The 10,634-nt window shown below is 36.1% G+C and overlaps 3 non-coding genes across 3 annotated transcripts; 2 read left to right on the top strand and 1 right to left on the bottom strand.

Annotated features, from left to right (window-relative positions):
• The first annotated feature begins 4,202 nt into the window (after positions 1–4,202).
• TRNAC-GCA (transfer RNA cysteine (anticodon GCA)) lies at positions 4,203–4,274 on the top strand. The gene has a single exon. It is a non-coding gene; the product is annotated as a tRNA-Cys (tRNA).
• A 3,567-nt stretch (positions 4,275–7,841) lies between these two features.
• TRNAD-GUC (transfer RNA aspartic acid (anticodon GUC)) lies at positions 7,842–7,915 on the bottom strand. Its single transcript has one exon. It is a non-coding gene; the product is annotated as a tRNA-Asp (tRNA).
• Positions 7,916–9,314: 1,399 nt separating this feature from the next.
• Positions 9,315–9,386, top strand: TRNAT-GGU (transfer RNA threonine (anticodon GGU)). Its single transcript has one exon. It is a non-coding gene; the product is annotated as a tRNA-Thr (tRNA).
• The last annotated feature ends 1,248 nt before the right edge of the window (positions 9,387–10,634 follow it).

Below are 10,634 nucleotides of genomic sequence, written 5' to 3'. Positions count from 1 at the left end.
ATCTCTTGTAAAATATGCGCAACACCAAATCCCTCTAGAGCCCAAACTTCCATTTCTCCTACTCGTTGTCCCCCTTGCTTGGCCCTCCCTCTAAGGGGTTGTTGTGTAACAAGTGCATAATGTCCACTGGAGCGCCCATGGATTTTATCATCAACTTGATGAATTAATTTCAGGATATAGGGTTTTCCTATTATAACAGGTTGTTCAAAAGGATCTCCTGTTCTTCCATCAAATATTCTGCTTTTTCCTGGATACTCGGGTTCAAAGACCCATGGATTTGCTGTTTGCTTTCTGGCTTCATATAATTCAGAAAACACTAATTTTCTCGAAGCTTCTTGCTCATATCTTTCATCAAAGGGTGCTATTCTATAATGTCTGTCCAGCAAGTTCCCCGCTAACCCGAGAGAGCATTCAAATATCTGTCCCACATTCATTCGCGAAGGTACTCCTAATGGGTTGAAGACCATATCCACTGGTGTTCCATCTTGCAAATAAGGCATATCTTGTCTAGGCAAAATTTTCGAAATGATACCTTTATTCCCATGCCTTCCAGCTACTTTATCACCTACTTTGATTTCACGTTTCTGTGAAATATATACACGAATAATTTCTGGATTATAACTGGACTTTTTTTTTTTTCTGGATCCATCTCACATCAATAACCCGGCCCCCTTCCCCCTATAGGTAATTTTAGACAAGTTTCCTTTGCAGTGGATACCTGAATGCCAAGTATGGCTCGTAATAATCTATCTTCTGGAGCATACGATGATTCTTTCGCCGCCTGAGGCGTTAATTTTACCTACTAAAATATCACCTGTTTCTACCCAAGATCCCAGCATCACAATTCCGTTTCTGTCTAAATTGCGGAGTAAATGAGCTTCCAAATGGGGTATTTCCCTAGTGATTCTTTCAGGACCTTGGCTTGTCACATGAGTCTGAATTTCATATTTCCGGATGTGAAAAGAAGTATAAATATCGGCATATACCAAACGCTCACTAATGAGTACCGCGTCTTCAAAATTGTAGCCTTCCCATGGCATATAAGCTACTAATACATTTTTTCCCAAAGCGAGTTCACCGCCAACAGTAGCCGCACCACCCGCTAAAATTTGTCCCTTTTTAATGCATTTACCCCGCGTAGCCTGAGGTTTTTGATGCATACAAGTGTTTTTGTTGGAACGTTGATACATAACTAATGGAATGCTTATAGTGTCTCCATTACCTGATAAAATGATCTTGTCAGTATCGGTATAAATAATCTTTCCCTCGCATTCGGCTATAGCAGAAACCCCCGAATCTAGAGCCGCTTGGCGTTCCAACCCAGTTCCAACAATACACTTCTCGGACCGAGAAAGCGGAACTGCTTGGCGCTGCATATTAGAACTCATTAAAGCCCGATTCGCATCATTATGCTCAATAAAAGGAATGAGGGAAGCTCCAATAGAAAAAATATTGGAAGGGAAAAATGCTTCGAAGATGAATCTGTTCCCATGCAATAGTCAGGAATTCTTGACGGTATCGAACTGGAACAACCTGTTCTTCTTGAATATCCTGGTTCAAGGCCAAAAGAATTTCCTGTCGCTACCATATAGTATTCATCTATACTTGGTGCTAAATAAACCACCAGTACCTCTTTAGATCTCTCAGATATCTCATAAAATGGACTCTCTATAGACCCCCAATAACCAATCCTCGCATGAATAGCTAAGGACCCCAATAAGTCCAACATTGATCCCTTCGGACGTGTCAATTGGACAAATACGTCCATAATGACTAGGGTGGATATCCCGTATCCGAAAACTAGCAGTTCGACCAGTTAATCCTCCAGGACCCAAATAACTCAATTTTCGCCCATGAACTATTTGTGTCAATGGATTCGTTCGATCCAAAACTTGAGATAAAGGGGTGTAATCCAAAAAAGGATTCATAAGTAGTTGTTAATGGAGTTGAAGTTACCAAATTCTGAGGAGTCGGTATTAATTTATACCTGATTGCTCCACATATAGTTCCTCGAACCACATTTTCTAAACGAACCAGAGCCAAACCCAATTGATCCTGTAACAGATCTGCTACAGAACGAATACGTTTATTTTTCAAGTGATTCATATCGTCAAGTGTGCCCATTCCAAATTTCATTCCGATCAAATGATCCGCAGCAGCCAATATATCTCGTGGTAACAAAAATGTATTGTTCTGAGGTATATCAAGATTCAGTCTCCGGTTCATGTTTCGTCGACCAATCCTTCCTAATTCACATCTTTGTTGAAAAAATGTCTTTTGTAATTCCTTACATAAGGACTCCGAAAATACTGGATCCCCACCTACACACGCAAATTGTTGATAAAACTCCAAAATGGCATTTTCCCTTGACCCGATCTTTTTTTTTTCCTTTTCATTCAGGAAAGACAAGAAAATTTCAGGGTAGCAAGCATTATCCAGAATTTCTCTTAGATTCGACCCCATAGCTGATAGTAGAACTAGAATAGATATTTTTTGTTTCCTACTCACGCGGGCCCATATTCTTGCTTTTCTATCAATCTCTAATTCTGACCTTCCTCCCCAATCTGATATTATTGTGCCGGTATAGACAGCAATTCCGTTATGGTCCAATTCTGAACGGTAATAAATACCGGGGCTTTGCAATATTTGATTGATCACAATCCTGTATATTCCATTTACTATAGAGGTTCCCAGGGAATTCATTAGAGGAATATTTCCAATAAATACGGTTTGCTCTTGCATATCTCTACGGGTTCCAAATTAATCCTGCGGGTACATATAATTCAGAAGAATACGTGAGTGATTCATACACAGCATCTCTCTCTTTTATCAAGGGTTCCACCAATTGATATGTTTCCACAAATAATTGAAATTCTATTTCTTGATCTGTATCTTCAATTTTTGGAAACTTATGAAGTTCTTCGGTCAAGCCCTGATCAATGAACCTACAAAATCCTTCAAATTGTATCTGACTAAATCCAGGTATTGTAGACATTCCCTCATTTTCATCCCGGAGCATCTTAATTAAGTTTCCCATTTATTGAAAAAATCCCATTATTGGTTAAGTCTTTATCGAACCATATAGATCGATCGAGCAATGATGGAATGTATATTCTTTTTACTGAATCACATGAAATTTTATCCAATTCCATAGACCTATGAAATTGGCATAGACGGAGGAATAAAGAGAGATAATTTTCGACGGATCCAAATGGAGATGGATTAATAAAACATTCCTTGAAACAAAATTCTGCCCCTTAGCTTAGACTGATGGAGTCTTGTATAGAATATACAAATGGATCCAATTTCTACCTGTTATTATGATATTACGATAAGATTGGGTATCAGAAATAAGATTGGGTATCAGAAATAAGATTGGGTACCAGAAATAGATTCATGATTTGATCCATTCTCTATGAATGAGATAAAGACAGAATAATCCGGAACAGTATCGAGTTGGTTTTTATTTTAGCACTTAACTTATTTCATTGATTCCACCATTGTTCAAAAAAGGATTCACAGAGAAGAGGGAGCTCTTGTTAGTGTTAGTAGAATTAGTAGAATACGATTGAAGTGCGTAAAGGGCATTGTATAAGTATATCCAGATATAGCTATCTAGTTATCTGCATATCCCCTCTTTTCGGGGTGCTATATGCGAATTTCCAATTTAGATTCAACTTATTCAATAGAAAAATATTCAATGCAAAATTCAAGCACGACAATTCCCTATAAGATAAGGTGGATAGGACTAGGTATGCGTGTAACAATTTATGTTCGAGGGTTTACATATACACATATATGTTGTTATAATTGAAATTGAAAACAATTGATACTGATTAGTCGTGTATCAACTTTTTTGTTTTCTTATGTTATTAATTTAATTATTAAGGTAAGGAAAGAAAACGTTAGATCAAAATCCAAGAACTGTTCATGAATTCACAGGAAATAATTAATGGCTCCAATTTACTCTGAATTTTGGACTCTGTGCCTAGAAATATCTTTTTTCTGTTTCAATATAAAAAAAAATATTATGTTTTGAAACACTATACAATCAAGAGAACCCTGGACCCAGGGATCCCTTTTGGAAAGGGATAAAGAAACCCGTTTTAAAAATCCAACTCAAACCAAAAAAAGGTTGAGTAACCCCCCCCCCCCCAAAAAAAAAAAAAAAAGAAAGAGTTAGGTCTATTTTGGATCATTTTGGCGGCATGGCCGAGTGGTAAGGCGCGGGACTGCAAATCCCTTTCTCCCCAGTTCAAATCCGGGTGTCGCCTGATCAACAAAAGAAAAGCTTCGGAATACCTTATCCTTCTATGCTAATAGAACTCACATATGCTAATAGAACTCACAAAATTCTTGCCTGACAGAAGCATGACTAGGGTTGTAGATACTGTATTTTAAGAATACAGAGGTTCTATAAAAAAAAAAGACTTGAATTTTTATCATTTGGTTATGGTTAAAATCGGGTATCAATATGAAAAAAAACCGATTTATGACTGATTACTGGTTGGTTCGGGCTATTTCTTTGTATTTGATTTATCAATCGAATCGATAGTAAAACTGAAATTGTGAGATTCAGAACTACGAAAGTCAGATACCTAAAATCGGGGTAGCCGAAGGAAAGGGGGTTCGGTTCCTAAATGTAAATCCAATCCTTGCTTCTATTCTAGGATCTGAGGGAGATTATAGGAAGCACTATCAATACTTCCTAATTACCCTACCTTACTAGGGTGGTGCCCACTGACTGAGTCTTGAATTAAATTGGGTAGGTTGGTGGGGAATCAAATTGGGAGTTGCGGAAAGGGCTAAGGATAGTTTGTATTTTGTATCCAGACTCACGAGAATCCCTGAGTACTTACTCAGGTATCCAATCAATATTGGATTGGATGGGTAATCAACTCTTAACTATAACTATTATAGTTATAGAATAACTAACTATTCTATATCTATATTATAGAATATAGAATCTAATTTTCTAATAAAAGTTGAAAAATACTTCTCCGTTTTTTGTAACACCCTGCCAAGAACGTAATGGGGTGTCCCCCGATTGTTTCACAGAAAGAAACAGAGACAGTAAGACTTGGGGGGTAGATAGAGGTATGTGATAGATAGTTAAGATAGTTATCTTTTACATCTTTATGGTATATATATATATTCTATTTATATTCCATTTTTTTTTCTTATGCTTATGAAAGCTAACAAAACAAACAATGGGTCTTACTATTCCTACATCTTTCATTAGTAACATTCCTTTAAGATCTCCAAGGGTAGTTGTATATCTTGCTTTTGCTTACTGCTTTCCGATTCGACCGGAGATCCTTGTAATTAGAGTATAGGAACTCTTGTATTCATTGGATTGGTTCATCAATAGCGTTAGAGCAAAATGCCATTTTGACTCTGCACCATTGATTCCACTATTATTAGTGATTAATAATGGAATAATTCCTTCATATTCATAGAGATCGGGGAGATAATTTACATGGATATAGTAAGTCTCGCTTGGGCTGCTTTAATGGTGGTCTTTACGTTTTCCCTTTCACTCGTAGTATGGGGAAGAAGTGGACTCTAGGGGTACTACTAATTAAGTTGAGTAATCAAATTGGATCAATGGTGCTTATGTTTAATGGACCGTTCCGCGAAGCGTTTTAAGATAATCCATTTCAAAAATTCTAGGGTAATCCAGTAATATATGAACAATGATCTTTCGATCAATATTTGAATGATTTGATTCTGATGTTGTTCGTATTTCGAAACTCAAAGGAATGCGCATGATAGGAAATTTTTCCAGCCGAACTCTTCCTATTCCTAAATATAATATTCGATTTCGATGAACCCGCTCTTACCATAATTATGGATATTACAATGAGGAGCAACCAACCCCTATTTTTTTATTTGTTTTTCCCTCTTGACTGTTCAAAGAGGAAGTACTGCTACTATTACGTGGATACGTACTTTCTACTGGAGATGCCATAGACGTAGTGGTTGTTCAAAGGGGTACTACGCATAATAAGATCTTGCGTCGGGTGATCCGTGCTCACTTAAGTTTCTATACTTCTAGGAATCCTATTTATGCTTTATTGACTCACCTCATGTCATGGCTCAAGCATGAAAAATGGGTGGTGTTTACTACTTATACTTATTTTTCAAATCCGAAGAAGTGACTATAGAACTCCGTGGGGTATCTGTTAACGGCCCAATCAATTACTTCATTTATATGGATAGATATTGTATCTAGTCTATATCAAACCCATCCATTTTTTGAATTTATACAATACAACTTTATACATGCAATACAATATTTTTACAATATAATAATAGATAGTGTGGTAGAAAGAACTATATGAACCTTTCTACTACACCATCTATTATACTGTTGATTCCAGTTCTCTAATTTCATTTAAGACTTGGAATTGGAATCCCTTTTATTTCGTCAATCATTGATAAGAGCTAATAAGTCAAGTTTAATTCTAATCATTTTGACTGACTGTTTTTACGTAGATGATAAGTAAAAAAGCAGTAGGAACTAAAATGAACAGCGCAGTCGCAATAAATGCGAGAATATTGACTTCCATAATCTCATCGTTTTTTTTTGCTTCGCAATAACTCGGGATCTAATCCCATAGAAAAAAAAAAATAAAAATAAAAAGATTTCTCCTGTAAATTCAATGGGTGCATCCTGATGGTTGATACTGAATCGGATCAATATTCAATATTATATTATGAATATGAATAACAATATCTGATCTATTAAATCGATTCATCGTCGAGAATTGAATAGTATAACATAGGAAGATCTTTTATCCATACCGAATCAAAAATGGGATTCCTGATCTAATCAAGAATCCATTGAATTTCTCATCTTTTTTTTTTTTCATTCTTTAGTTTCTAAAATCTATCATCTTCTTTATAAGAATCATCCGACGAGGTATCATCTGACCTGTGTTCTGTTGCCGGCCTTCCATTGGTAACAGACCTAAACAGTAGGAGTGAAATGGAAAGGGGGAGGAGTTAAGCTCGAAGCGAAGTTTTCGTAATGATCTAATCCTCCTGGAAGGCAGAGAAATGTGATAAAGGTATGGGTATGGGATGGGTCTCGATATAAAAAAAAAGATCTAATATTCCGACAAATTCTTTCTTTATTGATTTTTCTCCTTCTTCGATGAAACCCTAAAATAAAAATATATATTATATAAAGATAAAGAAAATAAAGAAAAAAAAAAATGATTCATTCCCCCTGTGGAAAAGAAACAAAAGGGACGGATCATTGTTTGATCCTTTACTTTATATTAAAAGTAAGGACCCTCTTTTTCCTTGGATTGGGACTGAAAGCTAAATTCAGCATGCAATTTGAATAAGAATAAGATAGATAGATTGTTTTTAATTACTTTACTAATTGAGATTGCACAAAATCGTATCTCGAAAACACGAAAACAAAAGGGAGTAGGTTTAATAGTACTCTGCTGCCCGAGTAACTATGTTACTAAGTTAGTTAATTGTGTATCGTAGAATAAACGAGTACAATTTGTATATGTACTCCCTGGAAACGTATGGGTACTCTGTACCCTATTCCATTTCATGGATCAGAAGCAATTGAAAAAGTCAAACCAGTGGGTCTCTCTTGGAATCCCCAGTATGGCGATACCTACGACTACGTATGCCTCTCCCCCAGCAATCGGTACTAGTTCAAATAATTGAAATTCCGTCTTTGTCCGATGAGAAATTCGAAACGAAAAACAAAATAAAAAAAAATTAAGGATCCCCGCAGGAAATTCAATCCTGTCCCGGGCCCCCTCCTCACAGAAAATGGGAAGATGAATTGATGGATTCATCGGATCCGAGGTCGGGACTGACGGGGCTCGAACCCGCAGCTTCCGCCTTGACAGGGCGGTGCTCTGACCGATTGAACTACAATCCCAGGGTGAGGTATACAGCATGCATATATGTATTCTTATGCTTTCATTCGTTTCGTTTCTATTTACGAGAAATATTCTCGTGTTGTAAAAGAAACACGACTGATATACTGATATCCACATGGATACGGACTAGAGTAAGAATGACACAGATTACTGGTAATCCTACTAATATATTGAGAATCTATTTTTCAATGGAAAAAGGACTCTTTTTTTCTTTACTACCTTTGCAACAAATTGGGAATCTAGATCTTTAGACAGATCAGAAGATGTGAGAAATTGGAAAGAAACCAAGGGGTATTGTAGAAAAAATGGACCCTTTATCCCTATATATTTTAATTCCCATATATCCTTAGAATACTTTTAGAATTTTAGAATATATGGGGCATTCTAAATATCTAAATAATGGGCATTTCTGGAGGACAAATTTGGTTATCATGGATCGGCGAATTAGTGGGCCGAGCTGGATTTGAACCAGCGTAGACATATCGCCAACGAAATTTACAGTCCGTCCCCATTAACCGCTCGGGCATCGACCCAGGAAGAACAAATTCTGGGCTTATTGATAATCCATGATCAACTTCCTTTCGTAGTACCCTACCCCCAGGGGAAGTCGAATCCCCGCTGCCTCCTTGAAAGAGAGATGTCCTGAACCACTAGACGATAGGGGCATACCTGCCCGATCGCCATCATACTATGTTCATAGTATGAGCAGTTTTTTTGGAATTGTCAATATAATGTAATGTATAATTATAATGGGATGACTAGATCCGAAAAATCTTTCCTGCTTCTACGATTCCATAGAATTTTTGATTTTAATTCATGAAATGAACCATCCCGTCCTATATCCTATATATATATAACGAAGTATGGGATCCCCTCAGGAAATGATTTGTTCGACAGACAGAAAAGGTAAGTCAAACCTTTCTTCCATTTTGACTCATCGACTCACTCATCGTTAAGATGGGATATAACCTATCTTTATCTCACACTAATACTAAGCCAGGAAATTAAAAAACGATAGAATGCTTTTTTTGATCGATTCAAAAAGATGATGTAGAACTGGTAAATCAGGGAAGGGATTCGCTGAAATATTTTGAATCGATGTCAGATTCGTACATGTATCAATCAAGTGAATCTCATCTGGATGGGTCAATAAAAGCAAAGCAATTAGTATAGGCCCGGCCCTGAAAGAATTCATTGCATTACCATTGCTATTTATCATATACAAAAGAAAATAATCATTTTGTTTTTTCATAGAATCTCATAGGTATAGGTAAATCAAATTTCTTGTTCCTGAGTGAATCCCTATGCATACATGTATATATGTACATATAGTAAATATATGGATCATGTAGTAGACTCATAGCAGCGAGTGGCTTCTTCCTGAATTGAATAAAACGGGCCCTTTTAACTCAGTGGTAGAGTAACGCCATGGTAAGGCGTAAGTCATCGGTTCAAATCCGATAAGGGGCTTTTTTCATGAAGCTCCAGTTTGCAGTCTTAGTGTTCATTATTCAGCAGAGAAAAGAGAGATTTTTTATATTTATTTGTAATATAATAAATATATCTAAGGTAACTGCCCACATAATGAGTTATTATTTATTATTCAAAATAAATTATAGAATGAGTTATAGGTACAAAGTTGAACATTTGTTCATTATGATGATAAGTAATTGCCCTAATCTTATTAGGGGGACCGCTATGTTGTCATTACAGGGTATACTTCTCCTCATTTTTCATTATTCCTGTTTTTTGGTCCTGGTACATATATATTTTAGATACCCAATTCAGATTATGAATCAGCAAACCAAAACATTCCGACTTCTCCACTGTTCCAATAAAATACTGTTCCAATAAAATCGATCGGAAAAGAAAATTTAGAAATCAATAAAATAAAAAATAAGTGGACCTGACCCATTGAATGGTGACTATATCAGCTATTCTTATATTAAAAAATATTCATATTCAATAGAGATTAAATTGTGGAAGCCGGGCCTTTTTTTTATTTCCTTGGACCACGCAAGAATTTGTCGATATTTCCGATTGAATCTTCTTGTTCCTAGATGACCCATAGGAATAAATCGCCCATCCCTTTCCTCCACAAAGAAATGTTTATTCCGAGTCACAAGAACAGTCTATTTTTCAATATCTTTTTTGGTTCCAGAAAAAGATCGGTTTATATCCATATAGGACTTAGATATAGATATCGGGTCACATAACTTCATGTATCAAATATTTCCATATGGATGCATCAGATATTTTTGTTCCGCTAATGTAATGGAGAACGAATGTGAGAACGGGACTTTCATTTCCAATCTCCACTTCCTATTTAATTTCTATTTAGGGGCAGGGACAAAAGATATTGGGAATATTTCCCTTTTTTTCTGCCGGAGTAAAGAAGGATATATTTTAAATCCCCTTTTTTTATTCTACTCGCGAAAATGGGGAAAGGTATAGTCTGGTATTTTAGATTCATCCGAAGGAAATATAACTAAGCTAAAGAAAACAATAAGAAACAAAAAACAATCAAATCAAATAAAGGAAAGAAGTTGAGTTTCGTTATATATAAATGATACCATAATATATGATACCGTAGTCGTTTAGTATACCCTAAATGAAATTAGGAGAATCCATAGAGATATTTATTGATCTTTTCTCAATATCATATCACGAATGAAATCCAAGAATAAGATTAGTTGATGAAACGGAGAGATAGATCGG

Source organism: Aristolochia californica, unplaced genomic scaffold (genome assembly GCF_029961685.1).
Source record: "Aristolochia californica isolate CCGP_79_NKW_82.1479 unplaced genomic scaffold, dmAriCali1.0.hap1 SCAF_237, whole genome shotgun sequence".
NCBI lineage: Eukaryota > Viridiplantae > Streptophyta > Magnoliopsida > Piperales > Aristolochiaceae > Aristolochia > Aristolochia californica.
Note: the sequence above shows the minus strand (reverse complement) of the source record. Positions and strands in the feature narration are given on the sequence as shown.